The sequence below is a fragment of the Panthera onca genome, chromosome E1, assembly GCF_046562875.1.
Source record: "Panthera onca isolate mPanOnc1 chromosome E1, mPanOnc1 haplotype 2, whole genome shotgun sequence".
NCBI classification, from domain to species: Eukaryota; Metazoa; Chordata; class Mammalia; order Carnivora; family Felidae; genus Panthera; species Panthera onca.
Genome location: NC_138352.1, coordinates 25,212,930 through 25,230,923, shown reverse-complemented (window position 1 = coordinate 25,230,923; position 17,994 = coordinate 25,212,930).

Here is a 17,994-nt window from a genome sequence, read left to right as displayed (position 1 = left end):
CACTTAAGATTCTCTCTCTCCCCCACTCACTCTCTCTCTTTAAAAAAAAAAAATGCAAGTCTTTTAATCTGGCAATTCTAGTATTTTTTTGTAAGAAAATTATCCAAGCAAAGACTATATAAGGATATTTGGTGCCACAGTGTTTATAACAGTGAAAAAAACCAACAATACTCTAGATGCACAATAATGGGGGACTGGCTTCACCCCCAGTGGATACACGTAGCCGTGCAAATGGTGTTCTAGAAGAACATTTGGTTTTGAAAACAGGCCCCCTTGCCTGTGATGAAGGCTGGCCAGATGCTTGCTAGTTCTGTGGACTTTGGCAAGTTTACTTGAAGTTCGTAAAACATTAATTTTTCCATGTGTAAAGTTGTTATAATGATGCCAATCCCATCGGGTCAGAAAAAAACTTGACAAATGCTTAGGACAGCTGCTGGTGGGCCGCCGGGGCCCCCGAAATGGCAAGAATGAGCAATTCACATGAAAAGTTGGAAGATAGCAGGTGAAATAATGTAAGCTAAAAAACCCGTAGGATCACATTTTTGTGAGCAATAAATGCATCTCTGGGTGGAATGTATAGAAAAAGTCTGGAAAGATGCAGGCAAACCCGTTGATTGTGGTGTTTCAGAGGGGGTGCTGTGGACGGGTTTTAGGTTTCTTTTCGTTCATGTGCTTTATTCTATTTTCTGCTGTGTAATACGATCATTTCTGCAAAAGACACATTCGAATGTGTATATGTATGTGTATGTACATATACATATTACGTAATTTCTAGAGTATCTGGGAAAGAAGTTTTGTACTGTTTGGTACAATTTGATGCTTTAAAAAAAAAGAGATTACCTGATGGGCAGCTTTATTTAGTCTGATCAAGGTTTATCAGATAAGAGTCAGCTCCATCCATTTTCGATGACCTTACATTATAGTCCCATCAAGGGACTTTGGATACTAACTCATTGGGTGTGGTTAAGAATGCAGCATTGGGGTCTCCACCTGTAGTGTTCCTTGGGAGGTCTATAAGGGCAACAACAATAACTAACATTTATTGAGCACTTACTGTCTGCAGGCATATGCTAAACACTTCCCATGGGCCGTCCAGCCATAACAACCCTGTAATATGGAGCTCTTTTTACCTGTATTATATGGGCTAGGCAGTGGAACTACGGATTATCTTTTAGTTTATTTTTATTTTAGAGAGGGAGGGAGAGAGTGTGAGTGGAGGAGAGGGGCAGAGGGAGAGAGAGCGCGCGTGCGCGAGAGAATCTCAAGAGAGAATCTCACACTTAGTGTGGAGCCTGACGTGGGCCTTGATCCCATGACCCTGGGATCGTGACCCGAGCCGAAATCAAGAGTCGGATGCTCAACCAACTGAGCCACCCCGGTGCCCTTGGAACCACGGATGATCTTAACATAAGTTAAAAATATGTTTAGCATAGTATTTTCAACATAGGTTTAAAAAAAATGCCCACGCTTTCATGGCGTTTCAGCTTTCTAGGTGCTATGACCAGGAACTGCGATATTCAAATGTATTGCCTCCCAGCTAGAGAATTTTGACCAACGAGACACCTTGACGACACCCAAGGACCCTCATTAGTCAACGATATCTTGTGCAAGCTTCTTCACCAACAAAATGGCGATATTAACGGGGCTCGTTGTGAGGAGCCCATGAACTCCTGCACAAAAGGCACTTATCCTGGTGCCCGGATGGAGTAGTATCTGCAGACGATTTGTTCCGGCACCGTTACCCACCGAGCTCTATCGGCAGAACCCCTCCCAGCAGGGATCCAAGGGAGCACCCCAAGAAACCAGGGCCCTTCCTTGAGCTCTTTGTGCTATCACTTCCTAGATGTTCTGATGATATCAAACAACGAAAACGCAAACTCTGGGTGCTTGTGGTCCTTTCACGTTCCTCATTCTCAGCTGCTGTCTGCCCGTACATTTCAGAGTTACAATTGTTTTCCCCCTGCCCCGGGGATGCGTGACGGTATTATTAACTCCAGTCCCCTGGCACCGCCCGCAGTGACAGATTTTTTTCCTCCCCCAGACATTTTCGTGGGCAAATTCAACCTGCAAAAGGAAGTGTCTTGCTCTCCCAGAAAACGGAATTGTGATGGGGATGAGCCCTCACCGGACGGCAGTTCTCCAGCTACACGATCCCGTCCGTAAGGCAGGTGTGTTATTTAGGAGTTATCTAGAGATTACGCAGCCGTGTTCGACACAGTGAATCATACCTTCTGGCTCTGGGTCACACGGACGTTGCCACATGCTGTGTAAACATTAGCCTCCATCCAGTTTCCTAGTCTGCCAGTGGGAAGAATATTAAGCTTCGTAACAAGAAAATTATATGTTAAAATCCAGTGGAAATAAGTTATGGCCAAAGTGAAAGGGCAGTAGTCGCAGAAACATCCAGGACTCACAAGTATGTGGATTAATTATCCTAATGTGAATACTCCCAGTGTTTTCAGGGTTTCATTCAGTTTTTTTCCTTGTCGGATGGAAAACTTGGTGGCATTGTTTCTACTTCTTTGAGGATGGAAGCCCAGGATGGGGGTCCTTCCTGTTGTGGGGGGAACTAGTTTTCCCACTTCTCCCCAAAGAAGGTGGGTCAGGGGGGCAAAGGGTAAGAAAGACCAGCTAACGTTAACCGAGCACTTATCACATGTTAGACACTGTTCTGAGTCTGAGAACTTTAATACGTTTTATTTATTTAAAAAAAAAAAATTTTTTTTTAACGTTTATTTATTTTTGAGACAGAGAGAGACAGAGCATGAACGGGGGAGGGTCAGAGAGAGGGAGACACAGAATCTGAAACAGGCTCCAGGCTCTGAGCTGTCAGCACAGAGCCCGACGCGGGGCTCGAACTCCCGGACCGCGAGATCGTGACCTGAGCCGAAGTCGGCCGCTTAACCGACTGCGCCACCCAGGCGCCCCTGAGAACTTTAATACGTTTTAACTTGTTTGTGGTACATGCTTTTATTAGTCTGATGTCACAGATGGCAAGGGTAAGGTATAAAGGAGAATTTGCACACACGAGAGAGTCTGTGGCGGGGCCAGAATTTAAACATATGTGATCTGACTCTAAAACCTGGCTCTCAACCTGTATGATTTGTTCTGCCCCTTCAGTTGCACCCCTACCATTTTAAGCTATAATCTGCCCATCACGACTTGTGGATTCCCTGTTGGTGAATTCATCTACTCGCCAGTACTCATCGCTGTCCTGGTCCTTCTCAGACATGTGCATGCACAACAGGGGTGCCTGGGTGGCTCAGTCGGGTGTCCAGCTTTGGCTCAGGTCATGATCTCACGGTTTGTGGGTTCGAACCCCGCGTCGGGCTCCGTGCTGACAGCTCAGAGCCTGGAGCCTGCTTCACGTTCTGTGTCTCCCTCTCTCTCTCTCTGCCCCTCCCCCGCTCGTGCTCTGTCTCAAAATAAATAAATGTTAAAAAAACTAAAAAAAAAAAAAAAAAAAAGGAAAACCCCACAAGGTGGCAAAAACACGTGAGGTGTCCGAAGTGAGCGCCAGGGTCACCTCCACCTTCCTGCTCTGGATCGCCGTGAGGCAAGCAAGCGTCCTTTCCCTGGTATATTTAGTGCCATATTTTTCACATGTTTGCGTTTTTTAATTAAAAAAAATTTTTTTATTGGTGATTTTGTTGCTGGAAGTGGCTTCCAGAGGGAGTGCTGAAATGCCGTTTGGTGTTCCCAAGTGCGAGAAGGCTGTGTGTGATGTGCCTTATGGAGAAAAATACGTGAGCAGGGAGGCCCTGCGGAGCACGAGTTACGGCGCTGTCGGCTGTGAATTCAGCGTTAGTGAATCAACAATAGATATCCAATAGACTGGCTTTAAACAGAAGCACGCATAAGACGGGGCTATCTATTGATTGGTTGATGAAAATATTGTGGTCAAAGACTCACGGGAACCCGGCCTCGTATTTCCCGCACGAGCCACGGTTCAGTATTTACTGATTCAGCGTCCTTGGTGACTTTACGGACTACAACTGCTAGGAAAAATGAGAACCAACTGTATTTACATCGGTGATTTCTACACCTATCAAAACAACTAAGCTTCCATGGTGTTAAAATGTGTCATTAGAGCGAAGTCTCTCCAGCAATGTGGGAAAATGATTGCTCCACTGGAACCGTCCTGCTCCCTTGAAGAGTTGAGTGCCGTGCGAGGCTACCGTAAGCCCTTGGGACACAGTGACCAGTGAAGGAGAGCGTTCTGAGTCACTTCAGGTAGGTTGGGACAGACCAGCAAAGTGGCTCCCAGTGTAGGCATTAAACCCACACCCTGCTCCCACCCTTCCACTAATAACAAGTCCAAACTTCATAAAAATTAAATTATATGCCCAAGTCCAATGGGAATGACTCACTGGAGGAGAAACGCTGAAAACATGTCCTGCACCAGGCACGAAGGTGAATCTGCCACCTACGTAGGGCCCAAGTGTGTCTTATGATGATTATTTTGCAAACGACTTTCTCCTACTGCTTTAGGGTTGACCACTCAGAGTTGGTTCGCTTCAGTTGAAATTGCCGCCTATCATTCAAAGATTGGGATTTGCTGGTTTTTGTGGTGGCTGGCTGGCGACTGACCTTGGGACAAACCGGGGTTAATTTTCACAAAGAAATAAAGCTGCAGAACTGTGTCTTTTGAGGGCGAGGAGAAAAACTCAGACGTGAATGAGTTTCCTGCCCATATTTATGCAGATGAAGGAATTCGGGTCCTGTCTCCCACCCGGCCCCACCAGCTGGTGAAAGAGACAGCCTCAGGTCTAGACCCCATGACTCCCATTCAGAATTCTTGTCAGCACACTTTCTCCCTAGAGCGGACGGAACAAGTCCCATCTTCTTGGCAAAAAGGAAAGCTAGGGGGTCCCAGCTAGGGCGGACACTAAAACATTAAGCTGTCTTCCAGCCGTCTCTCCACTCTGCCCAGTGGTGGTCAGCTTTTAAGACACCTGAGCTCAGTTAATGCCTGAGTGGTCAAAAAGTGCACCATTCATCCGGCCAGCCACCTTCTCAACGCATACGATTAGTCCCAAATGAGGCTAAAAATTTGTGCATCAGCGCAAGTCCTGCCAAGCCGGAAGGATCTTTCAAAGCATATCTCACTGATCCTGGGTAGGTACTTACGCTACGGCCCTTGACATGATTACAGTAGGTCCATTTACTGATCACTGAGTGCCGGGTACTCTCCTAAGTACGCCACATTTCCCATCATTCAGTGCTACTGAAGGCCTATGATGGAGGCACGGTCAGCGTGCCCGATGTAAAGTTGAGGAGAGCAAAGCACAGAGCTGTGTTCATCTTGTGGCTTATGGGCGAATAAAGAGGGAAGAATGGGAGACAGGTTACCTACTGGTGTGCCAATATTTCCCTCCAGCGGCACGGTCTTCTGTGTGGTAGATGTGGGAATCTACCCAGGGAATGCAGGCCAACAGATGTGGATTAAAATTTCAGCCCCTCCAATTAACCTTCATCCAGATTCTTAACCTCCTCGATCTTTGGTTTCCCCGCTTCTAACTCGGCAATAGTAATACCTACCTAGTGAGCAAAACTGTACCATGAATGTCTCTAATTAGAAGGCTTACCTAGAGGGAAATCAAAATGGCCACTTATTTCTACGTGTGGATGAGGGAACTGGGGGCTGGCGCGGGGTTGAGCGAAGCGGGGGTGTGGGGGAAAGGTGTCTTTGGATGGCTGGGTCTACACGCGCTTCACAAAATAACCCACCCAGCTTTCTAGAGATCGAGTGCTTACGAAGTCCTTCATCCTGGAGTCAACTCTTCTGAAAGTGGCACCCTTTCTTGAGAGGCTGTTTGCTTTCCTTTGATAGACCACGGTCCGCGAATTCCTGGAATAGTTTCGCCGTAAAAGCCAAGATCCGGGACATCTACGATCCGCTCTCTGGACTGTGCCTGTGTTCACTCCCACTGGCTGGAATTTTTTCCGGGAGTTCGGACAAAGGCCATTTTGTGGCTACTCCCTCTGCCCCCTGCCCAGAACTGGCTCTCCTGGAATGTCCTAATTGCTGCTGAACAAAAGGACGCCTATGTCCCTCGCTACTCCATGGCTGTGCATTGATTCTTTATGGTGTTGGCAGCAAAACAGCCAGTGTTTCTACTCTGTGGTCATTTTGCAGCGGCCGAACACAGCACCTTGGTCTCCTAGGGAAGTGCGTGCGAGGCTGTGGTATGCAAGAAACGACCGGCTCCCTTTACGTAGCAGCCTGTGGAGGAAAACACCTTCGGCTGGTCGCAAGAGTCTATTCCAATCTATTAGAACCATTCAAACATATGAAATCCACCAGCTGGGTGTGGGCCTCAGAAGAAACGTGGTCCTACCCAGAATGGTTTTTTAAAAGCACAGGGGAACCTGGGTGGCTCAGTCGGTTGAGTGTCCGACTCTCGATTTCGGCTCAGCTCGCGATCCCAGGGTCGTGGGATGGAGCCCCGCGTCTGGCTCCCCGTTGAGCGTGGAGTCTGCGTAAGATGCTCTCTCTCCTTCCCTCTGCCCCTCTCCCCCACTCGCGTGCTCTCTCTCTCCAATAAGAAAGAAAATAAAAGAAAAAATTAAAACAAGAACAAAATGGAGGGCACGACGAAGGGGGCGGACAGAACTCCTGTGGGAAAGTTTCTTGAAGTCAGAAATCCATTAAGAGCTCGAAAAGATAAGATTGCATTCCCGTAGACAATAAGGATGAGTGAGGGTGGTTCTTGAATACGGAGGGCAACGCAGAACAGCAGGCAAGCCGCCCAGAGGACGTCGTTTTGAAAGGCTGAGATGCAGATATAGTGACGGGAGGGAGACCCATGTGTGGTCTTCAGCTAAAAACACAGGCGCAGCTAGGACTCCAGGACTTTCTTTGGGGGCAGTAACGAGGGCTGCATTCGGAAGGCCAGGCAACTGCTTCCCCCAGCTCCTACTTCCAGAAGCAATGGTTTTTGCCTGCTGGCTTGGGTAGCGAAAGTGAGCTCTTGGCACTGAGAGGGAAGGAAGCGCCCTCAGAGGCTACTGAACCCCAAGAAGGATGGAGACCCGTCCACAGCCAGAAAACCCCACCTTGCAATCACTAAGAGCAAAGCGCAGTGAAAACACACCCCATCCACAGCCAGACAGGGAGGGAATTCTCAATACAAAAGGAAGCGTAAGAGTGACCATTCCAGAAGAACAGACACCAGAAAGAGAACCACCGAGCATAACAGGGTGTGTTTGTGGGGGAAAATCATCCTCCAAGGAAATAATAAAAACAGAAAAATACTGTAAAATAAAGGTAGTTAATATCTTATAATGGGTTCATTGGATAATCACCATGAGATAAGAATAGCTGATGTGAAAAAAAGAGCCAAGTAGAAATCCTATGAGCTGGGGTGCCCTGGGTGGCCCAGTCGGTTGAGCGTCTGACTTCGGCTCAGGTCACGATCTCACGGTTTGTGAGTTCGAACCCCACGTCGGGCTCTGTGCTGACAGCTCGGAACCTGGAGCCTGCTTCCGATTCTGTGTCTCCCTCTCTCTCTGCCCCTCCCCTGCTCATGCTCTGTCTCTCTCTCAAAAATAAATAAAGATTAAAAAAAAATTTTAAACTGAAACTCTGTCCTTGTTCAACGTCAACTTCCCCTTTCCCCTTCCCTCCAGCCCCTAGAAGCCACTATTCTGTTTTCCATCTGTGTGAAGTAGACTCCTTTAGGGACTTCGTACAAGTGGACTCATACAGTATTTGTCCTTTTGTGACTGGCTTTTTTTCCCCCTTAGATAATGTCTCCATGGTTCATCCATGTTGTAGCCCGTGTCAAAATTTCCTTCTCAGGAAAGGCTGAATAATACTCCATTGTATGTATATAGCACATACGCCCTTCCACCGATGAACCCTTGGGTTGTGTCCACTTTTTGTCTATTGTGAATAACATGCCATGTTCTGGATTTTTATACAAACGATCAGAAGAAAGAATAAGACAAAAGGTAAGAGATCTGGAGACCCAAAGCTCCAAACACCAAATTCTGAGAAGGTTTGAGAAGAAGTAGAAAACCCAAAGAAACCAATAAGCATAGAAAGATCGAAAAGGCTATGAAAAATCTAGCCTTTAAAAGGATACAAGGCCCAGGTACTTTTCTGGACAAATTCTCCCAAGAAATACAGTAACGCTCCCAGAACACAGAAAACTATATAGACCTTCCCAATGCGTGCGATGATCTGAATGTTGAAACTGGAAAAGAACAGAAGGAAAAAAAAAGAGCTGGTGAAAGGTGGCAGACTAAATGTACGTGTATGTCTTTTCTCTCTCCCATCTTTCCATCCAAGACCACTCTGAAATAACATTATAGGAGGGAAAACAATGTACATGTTCATAAGGCTAAAGAGGGAAGGCAGAAGCCACCCACGGACAAGAGAGTTAAACACAGTTCTGGCAGATGGAAAACAGATGGGAGGGAGGAGCTGACTTAGGAAAGAAGAAACTTTTCGGGTGATATAAGCAGGGAATACTGAAGGAAAAAGAAAACTATTTAATTCCGTAAAGTCCCCTGAAGACCCTAGACTCAGAGGCATTAGGTACCTTGGAAAGTTGGAGGCAGGCTGGGGGCTGCAAATAGGCAAGAGGGCCATCACCTTCCTTCAGAGCAGCTGGCCTACGTCGCCTCCCTTGCTCCACACAAAAAGCTGAGCGTTTATATTCTGGAAAGATAAGACAGAAGGAGCCCTGGTCTTGGACATTTAAGGCATGATGCTCTGCTCACACAGTGTCAGCAGCTTCACAAGGGTCAGGGTTTGGGGACTCTTCCCCAGAGAAAACAGGTGCACCCGGTGAAATCTGGAGGTGTCCAGGTACGGAGGCCACCGGCTCATGGGACTTGTTCACATAGAGCTCCCGGTCGCCATCTTGGCACCTTGCTCTGAAACATAAATGGACAGTCAAGGATCACCAGTGACACAAGTGCTCAAAGCCAACACAAGAAAAGAGGAAAGAGGGGCGCCTGGGTGGCTCGGTCAGTTGAGCATTGGGCTCTTGATTTTGGCTCAGGTCGTGATCTCGCAGTTTGTGAGATCGAGCCCCGGGTCGGGCTCAGCACTGACAGCATGAAGCCTGCTTGGGATTCTCTCTCTCTACCCCCCCCCCCGCCCCTCCCCCCTCAAAATAAATAATAAAAATAACCTTTGAAAAAAGAAGAAGAGGAAGGATATTATGCTGGGAAGAGAAGGCAACTGAAAATACTGCACAGTTAATGTTTCCAAAGAGGTGGGAGATGACCACTGCATCCACACAAGAACACCTTTCTCATAAAAAAAAGAAAAGAAAAGAAAAACTGGATCGCAACGAAAGGCTCTTAGAGATGAAAAGTATCACTAAAATAAATGTGGCAGGAAACCTGGGGATAGGGTCGAGGAGGTCTTCCGACAGCGGAGAAACTAAACGGCAAAGTCATGGCAAGCAGGAGAGAAACGATAAGAACGTTAGAGGCTCGATTCAGGAGAAGCAAAATCCACCTTATACCGGTTCCGGAGGAAACAGAAAGGAGAAAATTGTCCAAGAAATAGCGTAGGAAGATTTTCTGGAACTGATGGACATGACAGCCTACATCGTGAGGGCCAGCCACGTGCCCAGCATTACGGCAGATCAAACAAGCGAATGCCGACTGCCTAAGAAATCTATCTTCATAAAATTCCAGAACAGTAGGGATGAAGAAGAGGGAAGAAGAGGGAAAACGAAAGGATGAAGAATCACAGTGGTATCACGCAAACCGGGAAGGCAGATGACAAAATCCTGAAGGAAAATTTTTTTTCAACCTGAACTTTATTACTGAGCCAACCTGTGAATGAAGAGTGAGGGGAGGATGATGCCATTTTCAGATAGACAAGGAACTGCACATTTTACTGACCGTGAACTTTCGCATAGGAAGCAATCTTTATTCCACCGAAGTGAAAGAGAAAACTAGAAATGAAAAAAAAAAAAAAAAAAAAGCCAAGGAGCCAAGAAAGAGAATATTTAATAGAGAGAGGGAGAGGGGGAAAAGAAAAGAAGGCACCTGCAAGTCTCAAGATGTCAGCTCTGTGAAGTGAAACTCACATGTGATCTGAGAAAAACATTCCACTGAGTAGGGAAATGTTCCCTGGGGTCAGGGTGCCTCAGTTTTTGGTCCAGATTCTGGCAACAGTGTGACTTTGGGCCACTCACTGAAACTCCCCGGGCTTCACCTGGGTTTCTTTGTTTGCAAAGAAATGAGACGAAACTGTATAAATTTTTAGTGTCCTTAGATTTCTAATATTCTTTGCAGAGCAAGAGGAAGAGGTCAGTGATTAACTTTTTCCAGAAGGAGAGTGCAGGTATATCTACTTTTCACTTCCTGTGGAACGAAGTGTTGGTACCAGAAAAAGATGGAAAGAAAAACAAAGCCGCTTGACGTTCCTTCTAGTTCTAAAAGCCGACTACTCCTTCGTTTGCGTGACCATCAGAGTTCAATTTGGGGTGGTCTGTGTGCGTGCAGCTATTGTGAAACTGAACTAAGCCAAGTAAAAATGCACTCAGTGTCATCTTTCTTGAGGTCTTGTGTTGGCCCGAGCCCCTTCTGATGGACCTAGTCGAGGCTGAGGCATCTCAACCAAACATACACACTATTTGTTAAATATTAGCCCATGTTTAGATCCAAGAACGTGTTCTTAAATCTTACGGTTATTTTTAACCAAACAAACATCTGAGCGGAAACACAGGTAACCCCTCCCCCCCCCCCCCCACTTTGACCCAACATCCTCAAGCTCTGGGTCATGTGATATTTTATAACACACCCTAGTCCCCGTTGACTGGTGTCACCACTTGAAATCCCATGTAAGAAGGAGTCACAGAATAATCAACGCTGTCTTCTCTGGGTTCCAGACAAGGGGATGATGGCGTGCTTTCTCCTACCATGCCCAATGGCATGCCTGATGGAATCCACCAAGATTTAAGAGCCAAGCATCCCCAGACACTGAGTAAAAATCAAGTTTTTTTTTCTGGGGCGTCAGGGTGGCTCAGTCAGTTGGGTGGCCGACTCTCGATTTCGACTCCAGTCCAATCTCATGGTTCATGAGTTCGAGCCCCACATCAGGCTCCACGTTGACCGTGCGAAGCCTGCTTGTGATTCCCTCTCTCTGCCCCTTCCATGCACTCTCTCAAAATAAATAAACAAACACCACCGCCCCCCCAAAAACCCCCATAAAATCAAGTTTCTTCTGAGAAAGCAAACAATGATAAATGTCAGAGATGTAGATTTAAATTCTAGCACCGTGACACAGTGGACTAATTGAGTTCTCTAAAATCTTGTTTTTTTCTCCTGTAAAATGGGGCTGATAACACTACCCCTTTGTACAGGGGTTTTGAATTTCAGTGACATAATACATGCGAAGCACACTGTCCTATCTGGGACACATGGAGCGCTCAACATACACTTGCTATTTTGTAGCACTTGTCGTAAGCAAATTCAAGTTTCTTAAGGTACTCGGTAAAATTTTATAGATGTGGAAATCTTGGCAATCACTGTGCAAACAATGTAGTTCTTTCATCCAGTGCCAAATCCAAGGCCGTGAAGATTTTCTACTGTGCTTTCTTCTAAGAGGCTATGGTTTCAGCTCTTTTAGGTCGATGGACCATTTTGGTTAATTTTTGTCATATGGCATGAGGGAGGTGTCCAACCTCATTCTTTTGCCGGTAGATACCCAGTTGCCCCAGGACAGTTTGTGGAAGAGACTGTTCTTTTCCCATCGGATGGTCTTGGCACCCTTGTTGAAAATCAATTGACCGGAGATCTCCGGGATTATTTCCGGACTCACAGTTCTATTTCATTGAGTGTGCCTACTCTTCCGCCAATAGCACGCTGTCTTGATTGCTGTTGCTGTGCAGTAAGTTTTGAAATCGAGAAGTGTGAGTCTTGCAGCTTTCAACTGCATTCTCCATTTGTTTTGGCTCTTCAGGGCTCCTTAGAATTCCATATGAATTTGAGGACCAGCTTTTCCATTTCTGCAAAAAAGGACATTGGAATTTTGAAGGGGATTGCATAGACTCTGTGGATCACTTTGGGTAGTGCTGCCATCTTAACAATAACCAATCCATGAACATGGTTGCTTTCTCTTTATTTAGGTCTTGTTTAATTTCTTTCAGCAATGTGTTGCCGTTTTCAACTCGCAAGTATTTCACCTCCTTGGTTCAGTTTATTCCCATGTGTTTTATGTTTGGGGATGATATTATCACTGGAATTGTTTTCCTAATTAGCTTTTCAGATTGTTCATTGCTGCTGTATAAAATCACGACTGCCTTTTGTGCATTGGTCTTGTATCCTGCAACTCTGCTGACTTCATTTGTTGCTCTAGAAGGTTTCCTTCGGAGTCTTGGGGATTTTCTCTATATAACGTCATGTCATTTGTGAACAGAGACAGTTTCACTTCTTCCTTTCCCATCTGGATGCGTTGTATCGCCTGCTTGCTCTGGTTAGAGCTTCTGGTACAATGCTAAGTAGCAGGAGTGAAAATGGGCATCCTGTCTTGTTCTTGATATTAGGAAGAAAATGTGTGTTCTGTCACCACTGAGTGTGATACTAGCTATGGGTTTTTCATAAATGCCCTTTATCGCATTGAGAAAGTTACCTTCTAGTACCAGTTTTCTCTGTGTTTTTTTTTTTTTTTTTTTTTTTTTTAATCAGTACAGGGTGTTAGATTTTGTTAAATATTTTTATGCGCCAACCGAGACGATCATGTGTTTCTTCCCCTTTGTTCCCTGAATGCAGCGTATTACCTCGACTGCTTCTTACGTGTTGAATCACCCTTGAATTTCAGGAATGAATCGCTCTTGACCGTGCTGTACAATCCTTGGAATATACTGCTGGATTTGGTTTGCTGGCATTGCGTTGAGGAGTTTTGCATCTGTATTTCTAAGGGATATTGGTCTGTAGTTTTCTTTCCTTGTGCTGTGCACGTCCATTTTACGCTATGCGGGTTTGCGTGCATGCACACACACATTTATGATTCACCAAAAATCCAAGCTGCTCCAAACACCCGAGACAACGTGTTTGCCCAAATAAGTATATTATTATGCAATATGCCAGGAAGGATAATAACCAAGAAGATGTAGTTTTCCTTAGCGTTGTTGTTTCTCGGTGGAGGTTCTCGAGAAAGATACAGGTCTCTGCAACTTACACCAAGCGGCCAACCCTCATCTACTGAACTATGTGCCATGTTGTCCAGTGCTTTGCACACTTCTGTGTACATACCCCTCGACGTGCCGTAAAACGTCGGATTCTGCAGTTCTGTCATAAAGGCAGGATCTCAGGTTCTGCATTGCTTATAAGCTCCCCCGGGACACTGTTGCTGCTGGTCTATGGGCCACACTTGGCGAGGCAAGTTCGCGGCCGTGGGTTAGGTGGGGCTGGGCCCATTCTTGCTCTGACTACTCATTACTTTGGCAACAAAACTCTCCGATCGTGAAGGCAGCCACGTTCAAACAAGAATGCTTCCAGAGGTGCTCAAGGAACACGAATGTGCGTGTATGTCCGTGCAGGAAGAGCCAAGACTTTGTTAACATGGTCAACTGGTGACGTGCACGGGATCTAAGCCATCTGTGTGTACAATTCGACTTGCTTCTTCTACCCCGTTGAAAGCAAACAGAGCCAGGCCCTGGCAACACCGTGCAACTGATGAGCTTTTCCTACAGCGTGTCCAGCTTCTGCTTTTGGTGGCCTATTTTGGAAAAATAAGGCCCCTCCCCGACGTCACGGGGCTCAGCGTCTCCTGCGGCTACTTCCTGCTCATTGCTCAACACCGGGATTGAATCTGTTACCAGTCAGTTGCATTCACTCCGATACCCACTTTTTGGTGGGAGATAACAGGCTTGACTCACGGCAATGCTGCTAAAGGGCAGGTTCGTCTGCAGGTGCTGGGGACCCTGAGCATGCGTGGGGGAGGAATACGCTGATTGGCCTTGTGGTTAGCATCTGTCCTGGCATGTCCCCTCCACATCCTTTCTCTGGTCTTTCCCCTCTGGTTCCTGCCAAATCACGAGTGGGAGCTGCCTTGCTGTTCCCCTCTCCCAAGGTCATCTTTTCTCCCATCCCAGATGTAGTTCGTGTGTCCCAGGAACTGCACGTATTGTAGCTAGCTCTGGATAACACTTTTGTCGCTCCTTTTATGCCCTGAAAAGAGTACCATAAACTTTCATATGATTTGTACCTTTTGTGGAAAGATATGATGAAAAGATATTTAACGTTTATTTTCAAAAGGAAACACTAAAAAAATTCACAATATGGGGCTTAGGTAAATTTAAAATTTGGTTTTGAAAAATTTTGTACTCTCACACCCTTCTTAAAGTTGATGTCTTAAAAAAGAAGTATATGTTTAAGAAGTTTTGAAGGACTAATTTTTATGTACTGTCAATATTGATACTTAAAAGTGAACTTGTCATATCGTTCTTTGTAACATATCCAGTTACATGCCGTAATGAATAATACCCACATCACCCATGAAAAACTTTTTTTTAATGTTTATTTATTTTTGAGAGAGACAGAGACAGAGTCCAAGGGGGGAGGGGCAGAGAGAGAGGGAGACACAGAATCTGAAGCAGGCTCCAGGCTCTGAGCTGTCAGCACAGAGCCCGATGCGGGCAGGGCTTGAACTCACAAACCGTGAGATCATGACCTGAGCCGAAGTCGGATGCTTAACTGATTGAGCCACCCAGGCACCCCGCACCATTACCCATTTAAAAATAAATGAACAAGCTTATCTCAATGGTCAGAAATTATACCTCAGTTCTTTGAGCTCATTCCCATTCCAATTCCCTCCCTAGAGAAATGCATTTTATTTGTTTATTTTTTAAAAGTTTATTTACCTATTCTGACAGAGAGAGAGAGAGAGAGAGAGAGAGAGAATCCCAAGCAAGCTCCATGCCATCAGTACAGAGCATGATGTGGGGCTCAGTCCCACGAACCATGAGATCATGACCTGAGCCGAGATCAAGAGTCAGACACTCCACTTACTGAGCCACCCAGGCACCCCTGAAAATGCATTTTAATGTGATGTGCAGTTAGGCTTGAAAATCTCCCACTGATGACCCTCTTGTACTTCTCTGCCAAAATTTGTATAGAAATCAAACAAAAATAAAATATAAACAAAGTAAAAATGTGTATATAAATGAAATTTAACAATTTGTAAATTCTTTGTAACTCCATCACGTAAGACTCCGAGCATAAAAATGTCAAACATAGATTTACTTTATTTTATTTTATTTTATTTTATTTTATTTTATTTTATTTTATTTTATTTAGTATTAAACTCCCAAAGCAACACTTTATTGGCAATGCACCTCTCGGTGAGATGGGTGGGAGATGATTTACTTATTTTACTATTAGTACACAGATCACTGTTAAACTGAGCTGAGTTTCAGTGTTATTTCTGTGCCAATGTCTCCTTTTTATTGATGCTGGTGTTGAGAAACTTTGTTCATACAAATTAGATAGGACGGGAAGGAGAATCTTTATATCAATGCTACTCAACTTATTTTATTTTATTTTTTAAGTTTTTAAAGTTTTATTTACTTATTTCAAGAGCGACAGAGAGTGAGCAGGGGAGGGGCAGAGAGAGAGAGAGAGAGAGAGAGAGAGAGGCTCTGGCAGTGCGGAGCCTGATGCTGGGCTTGAACTCACGACCCACGAGATCATGACTTGAGCAGAAACCAAGAGTTGGTCACTTAATCGACTGAGCCATGCAGGCACCCATATTTTTTAATTTTTTTGATGTTTATTTATTTTTTTAAAAAACATTTTTAACGTTTCTTTTAATTTATTTTTGAGACAAGGAGAGACAGAGCATGAACAGGGGAGGGTCAGAGAGAGGGAGACACAGAATCTGAAACAGGCTCCAGGCTCTGAGCTGTCAGCACAGAGCCCGACGCGGGGCTTGAACTCACGAACCGCGAGATCATGACCTGAGCCGAAGTCGGCCGCTTAACCGACTAAGCCACCCAGGTGCCCCTTTTTTCTTTTTTCTTTTTTAATTTTTTTTGATGTTTATTTATTTTGAGAGAGAGCAGGGGAGGGGCAGAGAGGGAGGGAGGGAGAGAGAATTCCAAGCAGGTTTCATGCTGTCAGCGTAGAGCCTGACACCGATCTCAAACCCACAAATCATGAGAACATGACTTGAGCTGAAATCAGGAGTCTGACGCTTAACCGACTGAACCACCCAGGCCCCCCTCAGGGTTACTCAATTTAAAATGTAACTCCTTCTGAGTGATATGCCCCCCCCAAACCCAAGATCATCTATCATCAAAACCTGTTTGATGAATGGACACCTGTGTAGGTCTTCCTTCAATTTTGGAGGAAACGAACTAAAAAACCGCGAGGTTGGCAAAATAACTCGTTGCCTAATTATTGGAGTGATTCACTTTCTGGACCATCGCCAAGTGCTTGGGCTGTCCCTCTGTGAGGCTCCCCAGAATGTTTTACACTTGAGGCCAACACACTGTTGAGAATAGGAAGGGTCTTGGTGGAAGGGTGAGGGGATCAGGAGGACCCCTTGAACTTGCTCCCCTCAAGGCAGATCCCTTGTAGGAATGAATACGTACTGACGCAAAGACGGGAGAGTGATGCTGTGAAACCATCTGAGGGCCGACACGCCCCTTGGAAAATGTTCCAGTGCCTCCAGTAGGCTTGCCTAACAGTCCAGAAGTCTCCACCGGGTTGCACAGAGTTTCTGTGCTGTACCCAGCAGACACTTTGGTGTTTCCTGAGAACCTCTCTCAGAGCCATGGTAGACTCACAGCGCCCCTGTCCCCTGCCATCCACCTGCTGGCTCTCTTAGACACCCCCTTCCACCCCTCCCCCCAAAAAAACAGTGCAGCACCCAATAAATTATTTAAACCTCCAGGATGTGTGTCTCAGAAACCAACGAATCTAATTTTTTCCCCTTAAGTCTAGTTATTTAAAAATAGTTGTCACCTTTCCAGAAGCCTTGGCCGTTTTCTGTAAGCACTGATGACCTCATCCAATGTTGTGGCTGACTCGCAGCCACATATAATTAAGTTCTGTCTTGCCGTGTTTCTGCTGCAAGATGATGCGAGGCTTCCCTTCCTGCTACGCTGCCGTGGGAGGAGGACGCCGGGAGAAGATACCGCCGTGTGTGTCTCACAAACCTTCCACCGTCACCCCTGTCTTGTTCTGTAAGAAGGGCCATGCGCTCTTCTGCGGGGCAAGGGGGGGCTGTCCCTTCCCCTGTGCTCCTACTCAATTTGCCTAACAACCTGTAAAGGCAGTAGCATCATCCCCCCTTCATGGATGAGGAAATCGAGTCTCAGAGAGGTTATGACTCGGTCATTGCCTTGCACCGGTGGAGGGCAAACCCAAGACTACCGGCTCGGTCTGTCTTGTTACTGAGGCTGTGTGTCCTCACCCACGCGCCCGGGGCCACCTTAGACAGAAAACACCTCCTTAGCTGCGGCGGGTACCCCGGGTGGGGGTGTGGGAAGCTGTGTTGGCAGATGACTGTGGTCTTCAGAAACGCCTAGCAGATGTGTGCCTAGAGCAGCGCTCCCCAAGGCCGGACGCGAAAGGCCCAAGGCCGTCCCAGCCGCTGAAGTTCAGCAGCGCGCTTGCGCCCCAGGTAGAGCGAGGGGAGTGGGCGGTGGGACCCACAGCGCCCATCACACTGTTCCTGGAGGAACAGCCGCTGCGGCGGTGGGGCGTCTGCAGAATTGCAGCGATGACAGACTGAGTGTCCTCGGAACACCGGGGACTTTGAAAGGTAGGGGGGACGAGGGGGAGAGGACCCTGTTTCGTGGGCAGCTATGAGTAAGACCTCTTGTCCCTGGGGGTGGGGAGGTGGCCTGAGGTTGCCTGCAGGTGATAACACAGGTCATTGTCTTTTCTCTTTGTCTTTTAATTGACAATCCACAGGTTGTTCTGAATGAAGTAGGAAGTAATACAGTGTGGAGTTTATGGTTTTCACTTTGGACTCAAATGATTTCTAAGGAAGGAGAGACTATATAGGTTTAT